This window comes from Carassius auratus, unplaced genomic scaffold (assembly GCF_003368295.1).
Source record: "Carassius auratus strain Wakin unplaced genomic scaffold, ASM336829v1 scaf_tig00020713, whole genome shotgun sequence".
NCBI lineage: Eukaryota > Metazoa > Chordata > Actinopteri > Cypriniformes > Cyprinidae > Carassius > Carassius auratus.
In genome coordinates this window covers 19,570-40,294 of record NW_020525047.1, presented here as the reverse complement: position 1 = coordinate 40,294, position 20,725 = coordinate 19,570, and the positions used below count along the sequence as shown (strand labels likewise).

Below are 20,725 nucleotides of genomic sequence, written 5' to 3'. Positions count from 1 at the left end.
TGAAATGTCATCATGGTTCGTAATTGTAGTAGACTACACACTCATTTTGAAATGTTAACCTAATGCTGCGTTCCATAAAGCTATAATATAATATAATATAATATAATATAATAGTTATAAGTATATTTGTAGAGACTTTATTTTACAGCCCGAGATGGCTGCATTTATAAGCACTTGAATAAAGTTAAAGGTGTAATGATTGTCCTGCAGGTGACCACATAAATCTGTCTTCTTACGATGCGCTTAGGGCTTTACGATTGCTCCAGAGCACTCGTAGATCTACCATGATTTTCAAGTGCTACTTCAGTTACGAAGCTTTCAGGAAACAGACCATAATATTAAGATCGGTCGTACGATCGTTTTTTACGAACAATTAGGCTTATGTAGCTTTCTGGAAACGTAGCCCTGATTAGTTAACCTGTTTGTTTGTGTACTGCAGACAGTCTGACGGCCCCTCCTGACATCACCAGCTACATGGCAGACCCCGCCCCCATCTCTGTTCAACGCCCACAGGTCGCCATGATAACCAGGCCCCCGTCCAAATATGGCAATGCTGAGTTGATGGAGACAGGAGATGGTGAGTGTGTGTGTGCACAGGTCTGTTTTTAAATGTGTATTTATTCTGAAATGATCAAGTTTGCCATCTATTTGTTTTATTTGGAAACTTTATTCAGTGTGCATGGAATTCAGTTAATTAAATTAAAAAAAAAAAACCTTTTCTAATTTTTCCACTTTGAGAATTCATATTAGTAGTATAACTGCATATATGTGTATGTAGGTGTGCCTGTCAGTAGCCGGTGTGTCCAGAAAGATGCCAGCAGTCAGTTAACACACTGAAAAGGTCCCAAGCGAAGACCCCTGAGAGAATTCTTTGTGAGGATTTTGAAGAACTTCTGGAAGGTAAAAATTATTTTCACCTCTCTTTGAGCCTCCTTATTCGATGTCGAAGATAAAAATAACTGAAGTCAATGAATAGAATACAGATGTTTGAGTATCCTGCAGTAGTTCACAGAAACACTTAACAGTTACTGTAAGGTCGAAGGTCTTGAAATCCATTACTCTCAGATTATATGCTCCACACCCTGCATAGAGCAAGTTAATTTGAGCCAACTATTTTTGCAGAGATCGAAGTGAAGTGCTTTAAGGGATAGTTCAACCAAAAAACTAAATCCTGTCATCATTTACTCACCCTTTTGTTGTCTTTTTTGATATCGAAGTCATGAGAATGAGTAAATAATGACTGAATTATATGGAAGAAGCTTTTGTTAAACTATTCCTTAAAATACATCAAAATGAATCCTGAAGATATAAAAACATAGGTCTCATCAGCATGCAAATGCTTTGCTTACCTTCTCTTGATGTTTGCCACGTGCAGTACAGCAGCCTGATCCTTCTCTGCCACGCCCAGAAGGGGCGGAGTCAACACCTATACAAGGAGAAGAGCTCGACGGACTCAAGAACTGCCCCGCCTCCCTGGAAGCAGCCCTTCTACGCTGGGGAGCCATTGCACCTAAAGCCCCCTGTTTGACCACTACGCACAGCAATACCAAACAACCATACACACTTACTTATGGTACACATGCATGTAAATTCTTAGTTGGGATGAATTTATAAATTCTCAATATAACATTAAAACATTCAGTAATACAGCCACGGTTCAATACAAGTTTGTGAATTGCAGGTTTTTCTGTTTTGTGTTCAGATCAGTCGCTTATAAAGTGCATTTGAAAAAGTAACACATTGCAATGACTTCTAAGCATTTTTATATCTGTTGTCCAACAAAGGAGAACATTTTAATAAAAATGTTTTAGCCCATAGCTTCACTTGAATTTGAATTCAGAACTTTTTTTCTGATATAATGTGGCTTCTTATCACAGACTGAGGAAGACAATATATTCTTTACTATAATAAAGTTAATGTCGATTAGCTATGGATTATAAATATACTTAATTATTCTGAAAATACCAGAGATGGCTCGAAGAACAGGTAAACTATATATTGTTGCAGTCGAGTATTTATTACCGTCATGTTTCATTATTTAAAAGGTTTCTATCTTGTTTTTATTCAGTTACAGTAGTAGTTGTTCATTATAGGGATTTCCTGAAGTGCCATGAGCTCTATTACTGCTGTAATGCATATTTGGAGCTTCTGTGCAAGGGTGTCCTCCGGCTTCTGGTATAATGAAATGGATATAACATGCGTCAACAGCGCGCAATAATGTCCACTAACCCTTTTTTTATAAATTACATTATAAATCACAAATCGCAAAAACATGTATTGAACTGTGGGCTAACTGTATTTTTGCATCACTAATTCATAGCCATCAATTGGATTTGATTGTCTTTTTGGTGGGTGCATGTTAATATAATAATCTTTATTTATGTGTAGGTAAACTCTGGTCCAAGAGTTTGAAGTTGGCCTTTAACCTTCTCCATAAACTGGGATCCAAACAAGAGCCAATCATTCACCCTGGAGACAGGGTAAGAGTGGATCAATTGTATTTACTTGTTTTCTTATGTATTTTTCTAAAATGCACACTACCATTCAAAAGTTTGGAATCAGTACAATTTTTCTTTTAAACAAAATAATACTTTTATTGAGCAGAGATGCATTCAATTGATCGAAAGTGACAGTAGAGTTACAAAATAATTCTATTTAAAATAAATGTGATTCTTTTGAATTGGCTATTTATCAAATAATCCTAAAAAAATTGTTTCCACAAAAATAATAAGCAGCTCAACTGATTTTAACATTGATAATGATAAGAAATGTTTCTTGAGAACTACGGATCATGTGACATGAAAATTCTACTTTAAATTATATTCACATAGGAAACAGTTCTTCTGAATTTGAATAATATTTGACAGTATTACTGTACTGTACTTTACTGTATTTTGGATTGTCAATACTGCCTTGGTGAGCATAAAAGACTTTGAAAATCATAAAAAAAAAAATCTTACTGACTCCAAACTTTTGAACGGTTGTGCATAGCTCCATTATAAAGACAGAAATCAGATATAGACACATTACACAGACATATACTCAAAAACTGATGAAGAATGAAGACTGTGTATGTGTTACTGTAGGTAGCATTGGTTTACCCCAATAATGACCCAGCAGCGTTCATGGTGGCGTTTTATGGCTGTCTTTTGGCTGAAGTCGTTCCTGTCCCAATTGAAGTACCACTTACAAAGAAGGTAATTTCTACTGCAAAACAAGTCCAGCAATAGTAGCTTAGGCAGTACTGCATATATTCAAAGATCTAATAATTAGTCATTAAATGGATAGTTCACCGAAAAACATTTTACAGTTTTACAAACAATTTTTATAAGGATAAGATATGCCTGAGGTGTGCCCTGCTGTTTTCTCCCCTTAAAGGATGCTGGGAGTCAACAAATTGGTTTCCTTTTGGGTAGCTGTGGAGTTGCTGTGGCATTAACAAGTGATGCATGTCATAAAGGTCTTCCCAAGAGTGCTAGTGGTGATGTCATGCAGTTTAAAGGTCAGAGATGTCACAATGTTTGTTAGAAAAACCTGCACACGAGTCTTCATAGGAACATTGTTATTTGTTAAACATATCTGTTTTTATCTACTTTACATGTTTGTATTATGTGTGTATGTGTGTTCAGGCTGGCCAAAGTTGCTCTGGGTGCTGACTGACTCCAAACATTTATCTAAACCCCCACGAGAATGGTTTCCTCTCATTAAAGATGCCAACAATGACACAGCATACATAGAGGTAACAGACCATGTGATTATGTGTTAAATGTTTTAAATAATATACTTCTATTTTTTAAATAATATGCTACTGCTCGGAAGTCTCGGGTCAGTAAGATGTTTTTTTTTTTAAATGACTTAATACTTCTATTATGAAAGCAAATTATATATTATATTATATATTATATTATATTATATTATATTATATTATATATTATATTATATTATATTATATTATATTATATATTATGATAGGTAAAAATTGATAGCATGAATGCACGACTTTGGATAAAAGCATCTGCTAAATGCATAAATGTAATTTTAATTTTAATTTAATATATATATGGGGCTTGTATTGTAGTTTTTTGACAATACAGGGATCTCATTGCATTTATAATGAGAGTTGCCATGTTTTGTGGTTGATTGACAGTATAAGACCTGTAAGGATGGGAGTGTGTTGGGAATAACTGTGACAAGAATGGCAATGCTCACACACTGCCAAACACTTACGCATACCTGCGGATACAGTGAGGGTAAGATATCAAAATATCATACTTATATATCTTATATCATACTTAAATATCATGTTGTTCCAAAACCGTAAGACTTCATTTTTAAGTGGTTTGTGATTGTTTGTTACAGCTGAGATTATGGTGAACGTGTTGGATTTTAAGAAAGGCATTGGCCTTTGGCACAGTGTTCAAACAGTAAGATAATTGATTCAGTTTATTGTACGTTGTCATTTATCATGTCATCATTATTATTTTTGTAGCCTACACAAGATAATTTTGTCCTATCTTTTTTGAAAAAGTCTTCTTTTTCTCTCTCTTTAGAGTGTGTTGAATATGTTACATGTGGTCAGTGTTCCATATGCACTTATGAAAGTAAACCCTCTGTCCTGGATCCAGAGAGTCTGCCAGTACAAAGGTACACACCGTTACATCAGTGTATGTGATAGATGTGCAGGCTTTTGATCTGGCTTTTTAGATGGGGTACCTGTCTCGTACATGTTCAAGGATCACCTGACGCTCTAATCTGAAGCGAAGTCTGCTGTATAAAACAAGAGCACACATTCTTACACACGTTACACATTCTGTTTAATAATCAGTCTTTCTCTATGTGTGTACAGCTAAGGTGGCTTGTGTGAAGAGTAGGGATCTGCACTGGGCTCTGATGGCCTGCAAAGACCAGAGTGACACCACCATGAGCTCTCTGAGAATGCTGCTGATTGCTGATGGATCAAACCCCTGTGAGTGTGTGAATGATGAATAAAACCCCTTTTGAGTCTGTTTTACTGATGAATCAAAGCCTGTGAGCTATTACTTTGTGAATCAAGCCTCTATGTAAAGTATGTCAATTCTCTGTCTTTCATTCCCAGGGTCGATATCCTCCTGTGATGCATTCTTAAAAGTGTTTCAGAGCATGGGCTTGAGGTCAGAGGTCATTTGCCCGTGTGCTGGCTCCCCCGAGGCCCTGACTGTAGCTGTGAGAAGGTATAAATACACTCACACTCTCTTTGCCCAGGAGGCACACACATGTGCACACTTCATTCCCGTGCTCGGGAATCTGTTTTCAGTTTAAACTCATTAAAATGGGAGGTTCTGTCTTTTGTGGCCACACATTACAAACAACATAACCAGGCCTATTCACATTCATACACACAGACACACAAAACTATTATAAGAAATACATCTGACTCAGATTTTAAAAGTGAAAACTTCTTGGTTCTTAATCATTAAAATGCAATTAATTGTGCTTGTGTGTGGTCTAAAGTGTAGTGATATCAGACGGATATTGCACTAGACTTTGCAATATCGCTATAAAGTCTGGTTCACATTGCCGAGAATTGCCCAAATAAACAAAAAAGGACGCCTGACCGAAGTGTAAAGTTACCAACCACTCTTCAATTTATATGTGCCATTTGTAGGCTAGTAAATCTGAAATCAGACACTACCCAAAGTGCAAAATGGATTATAGAAAGTTTGATTGTAGATATCTCAAACCAAATTATTGAATATCTCTTGCAAGACAAACTTTGCCAAATCTGGTTGATAATCTTTTTTTTAAAAGCATTCATAAAAGTATATATTCATAAATTTGACAGGATAAATGAGATTTTAAAGATTTGTAAATGCAGAGCTTTCAGAAGTTGCATAAAGCGAACCTCCAGGATGCAAAACCACACAAATCTGGAAAATGTTGTGTCTATGGTAACATAATATTCTGGCAACACATATGGATATCATTTATTTGTATGCATGTGTTTTCTGTCAGGCCTCAGGAGGCCAGCTCTAAGCCAGCAGGCCGAGGGGTCCTAAGTATGACGAATCTGAGTCATGGGGTCATCAGAGTAGACACGGGAGAGAAGCTGTCCGTCCTCACCCTACAGGATGTGGACACGGCCATGCCAGAAGGTACATAGATTACAAAAACATGAACACATGAATAACCCCAAAGCATTTTGATTTAGGGCCAACATCTACCTCATACACCAGCCTAGAAGCAATTCAGCACTGTTTTCCTCATGTGACCACAGACCTCATCAAACGACTTTGTTTCTTGTAAAACTGACTTTTCTCCATCTTTCTCAGCAATGGTGTGTGTTGTTAAATTGGAGGGTGTTCCTCAGCTTTGTAAAACCGATGAGATTGGAGAGATCTGCGTGTCGTCTGTTGCCACGGGAACGTCATATTATGGGCTTTCAGGAATGAGCAAGAACACATTCGAGGTGTGAAAATACATTATAGACTGTATATACATCAAGTTTCATTAAGATTCACTGCCATTCCAAAGTTTTTTTTTTTTTTCATTCATACCTTTATTTAACAAGGACATGATCAAAAGTGACAGTAAACAATGTTAATAAAGAATTATGTTTCAAATAAATGCTTTTCTTTTGAAGTTTCTATTCAAGGAATACTGAAATAAATTTATCACTGTTACTATATAAATGTTAAGCAGCACAACAGTTTTCATCATTTCTGATAAGAAGAAATGTTTCTTGCGGAACAATTTTAAAACATGTTCAGTGTTATTAAATATATTTAAAAAAATATATTAATTTTTTTAAAATCTATTAATATAGGAAACTGTTTTTTTTTTAAAGTGCAGTAATATTTCCCAACATCACTGTTTTTACTGTATTATACATATTCTAAATGTAAATGCAAAAATGTATTTATTTATTTTTATAAATAATTTTTGTTTTTATAAATAAACTTTTTAAAAACAAAAAAAATCTTACAGACTACTACACAAACTTTTGAACAGCATTGTAAAATATCTTTATTTTACTGTACTAAAGTAAAAAAACAAAAAAAAAACCACTTTAGCTCATTTGAAGTCTGGTTTTACATGGTTTCTATATTTATGCATTTGTTAGACACTTTTATCCATTGTATTCAAATTGTATGTACGTTTTTTCTGGTTTCTTGGTAACTGGTCATTTGTAGTAATTAGCTGGTTCAAGCTCTTTTGATCAAATTTTGGTAAATTTTAAGTAGAAAGTGTGTGTAATCTTCTATTTAGTGTGTGTGTGTGTCCTGTCAGTTAGTAAATGAGTTTATGTCTCTGTGGTGCAGGTGTGTCCAGTGGATTGTGACGGTGGATTTGTCAGCGATTGCGTGTTCGTGAGGTCAGGTCTGCTGGGATTTGTGGGTCCGGGTGGGATGATCTTCATCTCTGGTACACTTGAAGGACTGATGCAGGTCGGGGGTCGGAAACACAACACTGATGACATCATTGCTACCGCTCTTGCTGTCGAGCCCATGAAATTCATCTATAGAGGAAGGTGTGTTTAAAAAAACAGAAGACCAAAATAATATCCAACCAGTACTACACCCAGTACTACACTGTTTTAAAACTGAGTAATCAGGAGACCGATCCTCTCTATATGCAAAATACCCAAGCTGTGTAGGGCCCCCTTGCTCTCAAATATTATTAAAATTTTACTTTCGTTTTTGAATTTGTCCAGCGGTTATGAAAATGTGAATGGTAATTTATTTTAATGTTGAGTGCTGTCGCTCTTTCTACATAAAAAGCAGTCAAATCATGTAATGTGAATGTCGTACAGTCTTGCTTGAGACTAAAACACTTAATTTCCAGCGATATCGTTGACTTGATTGCACAGATACTATCTACCATATTTTCTGGACTATAAGTCGCACTTTTTTTCACAGTTTAGCTGGTCCTGCGACTTATAGTCAGGTGCGACTTATTTAACAAAATTAATTTGGCATGAACCAAGAGAAATGAACTAATACAAATGAACCAAGAGAAAACGTTACCTTCTTCAGCCGTGAGAGGACGCTCTATGCTGCTCAGTGCTCCTGTAGTCTACACTGAAAACATAGAGCGCCCTCTTGTGGCTGTAGACGGTAATGTTTTCTCTTGGTTCTTGGTTCTAAATAAATGCGACTTATAGTCCAATGCAATGTTTTTTTCCTCATCATGATGTATTTTTGGACTGATGCGACTTATACTCAGGTGCGACTTATAGTCCGAAAAATACGGTAAACTGAACTGAACTGGATGATAACATCACTGGACTGCCTTTAACTGAAAAATGAGTGTTTACTACTGTCATTTTGCATTAGTGACACACTATTTTCCTAATTAATGCTGTACAATTAATGCTTGCTTCGACACAATCTGTATTGTTAAAAGCACTATATAAATAAAGGTGACTTGACTTGACTTAAAAAAAAAATAGTTGAAAGCATACCAAGTTGCGGAAGAGACATTGTTTTCTCAAGCGCTTTCTGCGATCACGATTTGAGACGGAGTGAAACAAGGACAAAGGTGTTCAATCATTAATTCATAACCACCCATACCCCACTCCACACCCTCCGCCCGCCCCGCTGACACAGTTTTCTGTAGGCCCCCTGAAGTCTAGGATCAGCACTGGAGTAATCCCTGTGCTCACTGTGTGTAGGACGGTGGTGTTCTCAGTGAATGTGTTGTACGATGAGAGGATTGTGCTGGTAGCAGAACAGAGACCAGATTCAACTGAAGAAGAGAGTTACCAGTGGATGAGCCGAGTGTTGCAGGTACACACACACACACACACACACACACACACACACACACACACACACACACACATACACACATACACATACACATAACCAGGCTCAAAATTTCAAAATCATGACGCTCAAAATTAGCATTTTCTGTCCTTGCTGAAAGCAAAAGTGCTGCACTAAACAACAAAGTCATTGCCAAACAGATCATATTTATTCATATTTAATGTATAGTTAAGTAAGCCATAAAAACGTATAAAAACAAAGTTATTAATAATGAATTAATGTTAAAGAGTTATCTGTGTGTGTGTGTGTGTGTTTAGGCTATAGATGGGATTCATCAGGTGGGAGTGTACTGCTTGGCATTGGTTCCTGCCAACACCCTCCCCAAAACTCCTCTGGGTGGAATCCACCTGTCCGAGACCAAACAGTTGTTCCTGGAGGGGGCGCTACACCCCTGCAGTATCCTCATGTGTCCTCACTCCTGCATCACCAACCTGCCCAAGCCCAGACAGAAACAACCCGGTACACAAGCCTTTGTGTACAAGCCCTGTTGTAGAGTATGTGTGGTACATAGATAGTAATGTGTAAATATTGTGTGTATTTGTTGCAGAGGTGGGTCCTGCCTCTGTGATGGTAGGGAATCTCGTTGCAGGAAAGCGAATGGCTCAGGCCAGCGGACGAGACCTGAGTCACATGGAGGACAATGAGCAGGTAAATCCAGATATTAAGATCTCTTAGTGCTGTACGATTAATCAGAAAAAGACCAAAATTGTGATGTGATTTAATTGAAATAAATATGTGTGTTTCAGAGTGAAGTGCGCCACTGTGTTCATTTATATGCGAGCAGCTCATGATTCAGTGTTTTCAGTGTCTTAGTGCATTAAATGATGCTCCATGCAAACTCCATCTCTGCATGTGTTGTGAAATTGGACTGCTTATAACATGCATTTGGGAATGCAATGTGCGCCAACCATTAACCAAATTTGTAATGACAAGTATTTATAGAAATGAGAAGCTACAGTATGAGGGGCATCTACTGTTGTCTTGATGGTTTAACATTTGAAACTGAGGGAATTAAGACATAAAATTATTTGACCTTAATTCTTTGTTCTTTTAATAATTAAATCATATTTTTGCAGTAGTATTGTTTCTGATTTTGCTTAATAATTTATTTAATAGTATTTAATAATTGTGCAGCCCTACAAAAAAGAACAGCAAACCTGGAACTCTTGATGAAGCTCTAGGGTCTCTTGTTTTTTGGAGATGGAAAGATATGGGCAAAAATTGGAATTGGATCACAAAGTATTTCTGTGTAACAATTTCATGTGTCCTCCTATAAAGGAAAACTTTATAGGAGGACATATGAGTGAGTGTAAGGCATGTGTCTTTTTCACTCTGACTGATTATTCTTCCTCTCGTGTGAATTCTAGTTCCTGTTTCTGTCGGAGGTGCTGCAGTGGAGAGCTCAGACAACACCTGACCACATATTGTACACACTTATTAACTCACGGGTAACATGCATATATTTCTTTCCTGAGTTCCCTTCAGCAGTGAGTGTCAAGAAAATGATTTAAAATAAATTCAAATTTTTATGAATTCATGTGTGTTGTTGTGATTATAATGGTATTTGTGTATTTCAGGGGGCAATAGGAAGCTCTCTGAACTGTCTACAGCTTCACAAGAGAGCAGAGAAAATTGCAACTTTGCTGTATGAAAGAGGACAGCTACGAGATGGAGACCATGTAGCATTAGTTTATCCACCAGGTAACACACGGACCCTGGCTATCTGTATTAACTGTTTATTGCATGATGTGCAAATAAATTTTTGAACTGCATTGCAATAATAAAGTCTGCAGTAATACATCTCTGCTTTTATTTCAGCCAAATTAAGCTATAAATAAATTATTATAATTTTTGTTGTCAGAACACTAGTTAATAAACTTCATACCAGCAATATGCCGAGCTCTTGTTCAGGGTTGAAATCCCATCTGTAGTTGTTTTTTTAGTAGTGCTAATTGCAGCACTTCATTAAATCAGATCAGCTGCAGCTTTCAGTCCTGTTCTGTAAGTCACATTCACGAGCTGCCCTCTCCAATTAAATCACATTACATTTGCTTAATGAAACTTTCAGTTAAACTTATTCCATTAAAATTAAATGCATCATGAATAAGTAAATGTGTGGTGAATTACACCTTTTTGTAACAAACATAATTCTATTTCAAACAGATTTCATGTTCGTGTTTGTGTGCGTTGCAGGTTTAGATCTGATCGCCGCCTTTTACGGCTGTCTGTATGCAGGCTGTATTCCTATAACTGTACGACCGCCTCACCCACAGAACATCTCTACTACACTACCTACAGTTAAAATGATCCTAGAGGTGAGGACACACACACGCACCCTCAGAACATTTCCAACACACCTGCAGTTACATGAAGTAAATTATTAGAGAAGTATTATAAACCCTACTTGATCTTATGTAATGTAAAACTTATGGCATCTAAATTATCAGTATGATCCAAACTTTGCTGAAAACCTGCTGTACATGATATTAACCGTGTATACTTTTTAAGCAAGTGAAAATTTATTTTAGTATAATTCTAAAAACTTACTTCAGGTCATGGTGCACATGATTTGTGCTGTGAAATCTTTACTGATTTTTTTTTAAAGTAAATCTAAGAATCAATTTTATATTGCTAGTATATTTCAAGATAAACGCTGGACTAAAGCAGTTTAGGTTTACTTGATTATCCATGCATCATTTAGAAATCATGTTAAAATCTGAGTATGATACATCAGGCTTTTGTGAAAAGTTTTTTATTGTACATGTCTCAAAAACTATTATTTTGATGCATCGCATTATATGTTTTGTCCACGACAATACAACTACAGAACTTTGGTCCTTAAACTAAGCATTAAAATGATATCTTGCTAAAACATATTATTGGGAAATATAAAGTGACAGCTTATGTTTATATGAATTTTATAGAAGTAGTTTGCTATAATGTTAAAAATATCCCTTTTTTCTGTATAAATATCAGCAATAGAACCAAATAGCCTTTTTGCTCAGTTTGCTCATGTTTTCTCTTCAATTATGAGTTCCATATTTTCCTATATTATAAACCTGATGTATCAAATAAGAAACTCGTTAAAAACACATGTGTGGACCTCTTGTTTTAATTTTTTTTGTCTATGCAGTCAAGTCAATGGAGCTGCTAGAAATTGTGTCCCTGACTAAGTAAGCCAAAGGCGATAGTGGCAAGGAACTAAAAATCCATCAGTGACAGAAATTGAGAAACCAGGCTCAGTCAGGGGGCCAGTTCTTCTCCAGCCAGACGAAACCAGCATGGTGTGGTTTAATTCTAGGCTCCAACACAGGTCAGATTGAGCAGAGGACTCTTCTGGTTCTTGCGGTCTTGTGCCGATGGCCGACGAGGTCTTCATACTGACACAGTGTGTCTGCCTCCCGAACAATGCTAGGTAGAATTTGGGCAATAAATTGGAAAATGATTTGCTGCTCACTGTTGATTTTGATATTCTAGGTATTATCAAATGGTCACTGTTTTGAGATCACAGCAGATGTGATGTACTATAATGCGATAAGAGCTCTTTCAAGGAAAGGTTGCTATCACATTGCATACCTAGTTTCTTAACTGATGATGATGGTATGTTTCATCATGCTGCAAAGAAATATAGAGCTGAGTATCACCAGCATAACAGTGAAAGCTAACACCATGTTTCCTGATGATGTCTCCCAAGGGTAACATGTAAAGTGTGAAAACAAATGGTCCTAGTACTCAGCCTTGTGGTACTCCATAGTGCACTTGTGAACAACATGATACCTCTTCGTTCACTGCTACAAATTGATGATAGTCAGATAAGTATGATTTGAACCATGCCAATGCAATTCCACTAATGTGAACATCATTTTCAAGTCTTTTCACAAGAATGCTGTGGTCGATGTTGTCAAACACATTGCAAAGATGTCAGGTGCTCTGGCTCCTGGTAAAAATGGGACTATGATGGCTGGTGTCTCTTTTTTTACATTCCGCACAACATAATTGCCAATAACTAGGGTGCTTTCATCAGGTTTCTCATTGGGTGCATCACTGAGTGGGGAGAACCTGTTTAATGTTTTGTTATTTGGTACAATAAACTGTTCCATGTCAGGATTATACCAACCCTTTACAGGGTTAAATCATTTATTTTTTATTGTAAATGTGAATCATTTGTAGAATGAGATATAGCTCTCAAAACATTTTTTAATAAAAATGTTGGTGTGTGCAGGTGAGTCGTTCAGTGTGTGTTATGACCACCCAAGCTATCTTAAAACTTCTGAAGTCCAGAGATGCATCAGTGGTTGTGGACTTTAAATTATGGCCTCCTATCCTGGAAACAGGTGAGTTTCTGAGGGACATAAGTTTTTAGAGTTACGCCTGCCAGCTGCTCATCAGAAGTATCTGTGTGTGTGTATTTATTAGATGACTTGCCAAAGAGGCGTTGTCCACTGTTGTATAAGCCATGTGATCCAGACACTTTGGCCTATCTGGACTTCAGTGTGTCCACTACAGGCATGCTCGCTGGAGTGAAGGTTTGACTCCTCATACTTGTTACTAATGTTTTAATGTATGGACTACAGATGTGGTTATTATTATTATCATCATCATCATTGTTAACAATTATGTTAAAACTGCATTTAAAAACCTATAATTTCTGTTTTCCTCTCTTTCTCTGAAGATGTCTCACAATGCAACCAGTGCCCTGTGTCGCTCTGTTAAACTGCAGTGTGAGTTGTATCCCTCTCGTGAGGTGGCTGTATGTCTCGACCCATACTGTGGCCTTGGCTTTGTCTTGTGGTGCCTCTGCAGGTACGGACCACCTGTGCACTCTCCTGAGATACACACATATGCAGACACATTTTCATGGGTTTATGTGTGTGTCTGTGTGTGTGTGTGTGTGTGTGTGTGTGTATGTATGTTTGTAGCGTGTATGCAGGGCAGCAGTCTGTTCTGATCTCTCCAATGGATCTAGAGGTGAATCCTGCTTTGTGGCTGCAGTCCATCAGTCAGTTTAAAGTCCGAGACACGTTTTGCTCATATTCTGTGATGGAGCTCTGCACAAGATCTCTCAGCTCTCTCACTGACTCTCTAAAGGTACACGCGCACACACACACACTCACACAGACATCTCATTAAACAACGTTTTTGTTACTTGAAATAAAATAAACATGAACTGAAACAACATGTTATTTTATTTCAGCAAAGCAGCATTTTTCATCTCCATAAATATTTACTTGATGTAAAAAAAAAAAAAAAGCAAAACTGAAATAAAAATGTATACGAAATATATAGACATATTTAAGCAAAAGAGAAATGAGATGAGAAAAAATGAGAATGAGAAAAAATGAGAATGAGAAAAAATGAATTCAAAGTATTATTAAATGTATAAGTAATAGTACCTCTGTGATACTAAAATATTAGTGCTTCCTACAGTATTTCACCCCTGTATTTTTGTCTCCCTCTCAGGCCCGTGGGATGGATCTGACCCGTGTGCGTTCATGTGTGGTGGTGGCGGAAGAAAGGCCTCGTGTTGTTCTGACACAGTCCTTCTGTAAACTCTTTAAGGATGTGGGGCTGCATCCGCGTGCCGTCAGCACTGCCTTCGGCTGCAGGGTCAATCTCGCAGTCTGCCTACAGGTCAGTATAGGTCAGAATGTGACCCATCTGATTTCATAGTCTTATTGCATCCCCAGTGTTCAGTTTTTTACTTTTACTAGTCATGTAACTCATTCAACATTGTATCTTGTTTTTTTGTTTGTTTTTTTTTACTGTTTTTTTTTATTTTATTTTATTCTTTTATTTATTTTATTTTAACATTTATACATCACATCTTCCTCTCCTCTCCTAATGTAGCCTCATAGGTTGGGGAAGCTTGCTGAGCAGGTATGAATTAACTTTAACTGATCCCTGTCATTTTATAGCTCAGTAACTACAACCATATTTAGATGTGGAAGTAAATTTATTAATTATGATCCTGTGTGCATGACTACTCATTTTTACGAGCAAACTAATCGTCAGAGTGTTAACCTCACCTCAAATGACTAAGTGGTCTACACAACTGATATGGTGTGTGTGAGGGAAATGAAAGCATGTATCTCCAGACTCCGGAGTCCTGTCATATTCACATTTCTGATTAGTTCCAGCTTAGTTTACAAAAGGTGAGCAACAGCACGGTTTAAATTATTTTCATTGTTGCATAAATCCAAATACATTTGGCCATTACATATTATTGTACAAACAAATATCGAGCATAGTTCTGGCAGGTCACGTTAGTCAAGCTCACATCAGCTGACTCTCAGCTGATCCCCATCTACCTATAAGAAAACGACACCTATCTAAGCATTCATATATAAGGTCATCAGTATTATCAGCAGCTTTGACATTGCTCAATAGCTATTAACCCTCCTCCATCCCTAACTCCTCCTTTGTCAGTCAGGATTCAGCCTCCTGATTCTCCTTCGAATTGGACCAATTGTAAAATGTGTACATAACATTATTGTATTTAATTTATTTTGGTTATGTTCTGTTTACTCTGGGGGGGGTTATCATTGCTTACTCTGCTCTCATCCATGCTAGGCTGTATGGATGTGCAAGGAGTTCAGTTGTCCAGAACAGATCCAAACTGTATGCTAATTGTCAATCATCTTTGACTATAGTTGTGCTGACAGATATCTCACAGCTGCATTGGAACAGGAGTTTTCCTCCTCCTGGATAATGAATGCCAACAGTTTAATCTGTTTGGCATAAGCTGTTTTTGAAAATAGTTATGTTATGTGGAAAAATAGAAAAACAAACAAAAACATGACTTTTAAAGCTCGCTTTCACTCTGCAATGCAGAAAAAATGCCCCTGTATGTCTTGTCTTGTCTTTCTATATGATACAGTATAGTTAAGCAATATCACACAAGCAAGCATGCTGTTTTTCCTGAATATTTAGTTTTATATTTAAAGCATCTTTTCAGTTTTTAAAACTTATTTCATATTTCAATATATTATATTATTTTAAAAACCTTACAGGGATGCTCCTCCCCGAAATGAAAATTTTGTCATTAATCAGTTACCTCCATGTTGTTCCATACCTGTAAATGCTTTGTTCATCTTTGGAACAAAATTTAATATATTTTGGATGAAAACTGGGAGGCTTGAGACTTTTCCATAAACTGGCAAGTAAATAACCGTAAGTATAAAAAGCATCGTAAGAATATTCCATCTGCCATCAGTGGTTCAACCTTAACGTTATGAAGCGACAAGATTACTGTTTGTACGTGAATAAAACAAAAATAATGACTTTATATCACCGTATGGTGCATACACTTTTCTGTATCTGCCGCGCCACAAGGATGTGCTGTTTTCTTTCAGATCAAAGCATAAACACGTGGAAAGAGTGCATCCTTGTTTTGCGGCTGATACAGAAGAGTGTACGCAGCATACGTGATATGGAGAGAGACAAAGGAGACTGTTGACGAAAGTCATTATTTTTGTTTTATTCGCATCCAAAAAGTATTCTCGTCGCTTCATAACGTTACGGTTGAATCACTCATGGCAGATGGACTGTTCTGATGATTCTTTTCATGCTTTTCTGGACCTCACTCATGGCAGATGGACTGTTCTGATGATTCTTTTCATGCTTTTCTGGACCTTGACACTGTTATTTATTTGGCAGTCTATGTGGCAGTCTCAAGCCTCCCGGTTTTCATCTAAAATATCTTTAATTGTGTTCTGAAGGTTTGGAATGACATGGGGGTAAGAGATTAATGACAAAATTTTCATTTTGGGGTGGAGTATCCCTTTAATCTTATAGAGTTATTTATGCAATTGAAATTGCAGTGTAAATACTGTACATCTAAATAACACTTCCGATGCCACTTCTGTAGTGCATAGTACCTTGTTGATGAAACTTTTATTTGATTGGAAACAGCCTGTAGTGTCTTATTATTCTCATTTAATTTATTATTTCTTAGAATTTGCCATAAACATGATGCATACATCTAATTGCCCTTATGAAGGTAAAAATGAAATCAAATTAGATTATAATAATGAAAATGTGAATTTCTGTCACTACTGTTAATTTACCACTGAAAAGAGTATAAATATATGAATATTCGAAAGTCAGCTAACACGACAAGCCTAAACCAGCTAAGATACCAGTACAAAAACAACATATAATCTATTTATAATAATCGACATATACCAGAAAATATTGGAATATTTTTGTCAGTATAACACACTTGGCTATACTACAGTTCTTCTACCTTCCCTGTTCCACTGATTGGTTGAATCATCTCCATGCACTATACAGTACATTCTTTCGCTTTGTTCAAAGTCAATGCAAGTCGCCTTGATAGGAACTGTCCGCTAGATGAGCATGATGATTTATGTTTTAAAGTACATTTGATTGCCGTTTATAGAAGTTGATTTAATGTTTGTGCAGGGAACGTCAGGACCTGATCCTACGACTGTCTATGTGGACATGAGAGCACTAAGACATGACAGGCAAGACACACACACACACACACACACATTAGGTATATCATCATTTCCATTCTTAGAATTAGTACAGAAATACTACCAATCAAAAGTCTGCAAATTGGGTACAAAATAGTGCCTTAATCTTTTTATCAAATGATCTGTGAAAGAAGGCCTTTTCTTCCTGAAACTAAATATTAAAATGTAAAATAAATAATATTTGATATTAATATTATATCAAGATATATTTTTTTAAATCTATAATTTTGACATATGTTTACTATTATATACTATATTTCTTAATATTAATGTATTTTTGTATGATTTATTTCTGACTGGCCATTTCTAAAGTGTGTGTATGTTTGCAGGGTGAGACTGGTTGAAAGAGGATCTCCACACGGTCTACCTCTCATGGAATCTGGGAAGGTTAGTGAGACCATTAAAAGTTCCTTTATTTGTTATCTTAAATTAAACGTAAACCATATTCAGAAACTTTTTTTTATTTTTTTTGTACAGATTTTACCTGGTGTACGCATCATCATTGCTAACCCAGAGACAAAGGGACCAATCGGAGACTCTCATTTAGGGGAGGTTCGACCAGTAACACTCTCTCGTCTATCAGATCAAAAAATATCTTCTCATATAACCAAGTGTCTCACTTGTGTTTCTATTTGAAAATGAGTGCAGATCTGGGTCCATAGTCCACAGAATGCCAGCGGGTACTTCACTGTGTTCGGAGAGGAAAATGTGCGTTCAGATCATTTCGGAGCCAGGTTGAGCTTCGGAGACACTCAGACTGTGTGGGCCAGAACTGGATACATGGGGTTCCTGCGCAGGACTGACCTCACTGATGCAAGTGGAGGTATGTGTGTGTGTTCACTGTATATTGTGCTTTTTCACAGAGATATTTGATTTGAGTGAGCGGTGGAGTTGCTTCATGAGTTGTTTCACTTGTGTGTGTTCAGAAAGGCATGATGCCCTTTATGTGGTGGGAGCATTAGATGAAGTCATGGAGTTGAGAGGTATGAAATACCATCCCATTGACATTGAAACGTCCATCATCAGGGCACACCGGAATATCACAGAATGGTGAGCTCACACACACACACACACACACACACAACAACAGCAGCAGCAGCAATAACAACCACATATTCACACTAAGGCCAGATGCATACACTATGTAAATACACTAATTAGGGGTGAAAACTCTGTAAAAACCATAAAAGTATATGCACTACTGTTCAAAACTTTTGAGTTGGTTTGATTTTATTGAGGTTTTAAAAAATTTCACCAAGGCTGAATGTATTTAATGTATTTAATAAAACAACAGTGAAATCAGTAATATTGTGAAATATCATTACTATTTAAAAGAACTGTTTAAGCAGCAGTTACTGCAGTCTTCAGTGTCACATTATCCTTCAGAAATAATTCTGATATAATTATTAGATATTTAACACTTTGATAAATTGTACAAATAATTAAATAAGCTACATTCAGCATAAACGTTTTTTTACTAGCAGTAAGGGCCCATTTACACAGAGAACGATAACTATAAAGATAACGATGTAGCGTCCACACCAGCGAACTATATTTATTTATTCTAAGTGCATGTGTGTCTGCCTCTTTAAATTCTCGAGCTCATTACAGCATGATTGATTCTGATTGGCTGTCAATGTTTTTTTGTTTTTTGTTTTCAGAAAAAAAAACGCTCTGAAAGTGATTCCAAAGATATAATTTCTCTTTGTTTTTATCATTATAGTTGTGGTGTGGACTGCTATTCTTTAATATTAAGAACGATTTTTAGAACTATATCTTTATCGTTATCTTTATAGTTATCGTCCTTGGTGTGAACGGGCCTTAAGGAGCCTCAGTCTTCAAGGAAGCAGTAGTTTCCTTCAAATGTCTGTGCCCTTTAACCGGATATTTTATTTTTTAGGTAGCTGTCCATAAACTTGTTTGCTCAGCAAGATTTTCTACATAATGTTGCTGACGATACAGTAGTTGACCTAAGAGAGAAAACTGACTGCAGAACAAGAGTTTATGCTAATGCCTAGCGTAGTTGCATTGCTCAAACTTATCAAAAAAGCAAGAATGTTTGAAATTGAGCTTGCACTGCTATTTTGCAATCTCACATATTTCCAAAGAGAAAAGTTTTAACTTCCTCTCTCTCTCTCTCATTCAGTGCGGTGTTCACGTGGACGAATCTCTTAGTAGTGGTGGTGGAGTTGGACGGTTCTGAGCGGGAAGCTCTAGATCTGGTTCCCATGGTAACTAACGTGGTTCTAGAGGAACACTATTTGATTGTTGGCGTGGTGGTCATCGTAGATACCGGCGTAATTCCCATCAACTCTCGCGGAGAGAAGCAACGCATGCACTTGCGGGACGGCTTCCTCGCCGACCAGCTCGACCCCATATATGTGGCTTACAACATGTAGAAACACGCAAGCTGATGAACTCAGGCACAACAAACACGATTTCCAGCACCTTCTCACTGTCAGCACTTCTCTCAGCCTGCTAACTGTAGATTGAACACCCTCAAAATAGCAAACACACACTCACATGATTCACAGAGGGACTTAAAGACTCCGGTAGCATATCTTCAAGTTTTTATTTTCAGTTTTTTTTTTTTATGGTTGTCGCCCAATATTTTGCTAGTGTTGGTAATTTTTTTTTTACTTGCATATTAAATTTCAATTAAAGTACTGGGGATTTTATAGAATAATAAAAATTGCTGTTGCCAATTAAATACATGTTATTTATTTGTTTTTTTAAACCCGCTGGTCACAAATATACGTGTCATATTTGTGCTTTTATATACGTTTCTTTGCATGTTGTTTTATGCTTCTCTTTGCTGTTGTCTTTGTTGATACACATTTTTGAAGCTGTATTAGTGTCACATACTGACTCATTTAACATGTTTATCATTTTAAAGATACTAATGTTAAGCCATTTCCATAATTGTTAATCATGTACATAATTTTTTTTCAGTTTTGTTTTGTCTAGCTTTTGTAATATAATTTTTATAATTTGATAGTGTGGGCTAATTTCTAGGTAATTTTATCATTTTTATGAATAAGATCATATCAACACTGTCATATGCATAAATATAGACCTATGTGAACTAGAATTTGAATTCTAGATTAATTGCCCAGCATCAGCTGATCTCTCCTGTTTCATGTCTATATCCAGAGAGCGAGGGAGGGATGGAAAGAATTGCAGAAAGAGGACATATGCACAATGTGTGTTTATTATATTTTTATTTATTTTTGAAGCTTCCATTTCTTGTAAGATACAAAAGCACTTTGATTATGTCACGATGTCTTTTCATATGCCAATAAAATATTTTCAACTATTCTTATGGAGAATACATGTCTGTCTTGTAAACATTGTTGAAGGACCGCAATGCACTGCCATCTAGTGAACAAAATGCTATTTCCTATCAGCGTTTTCTCATACATC

General features: G+C 36.6%; 1 pseudogene; it reads left to right on the top strand.

Moving 5' to 3' along the window:
* The first annotated feature begins 439 nt into the window (after window positions 1-439).
* On the top strand, window positions 440-20,620 carry LOC113076548 (disco-interacting protein 2 homolog C-like; annotated as a pseudogene).
* Window positions 20,621-20,725: the final 105 nt, after the last annotated feature.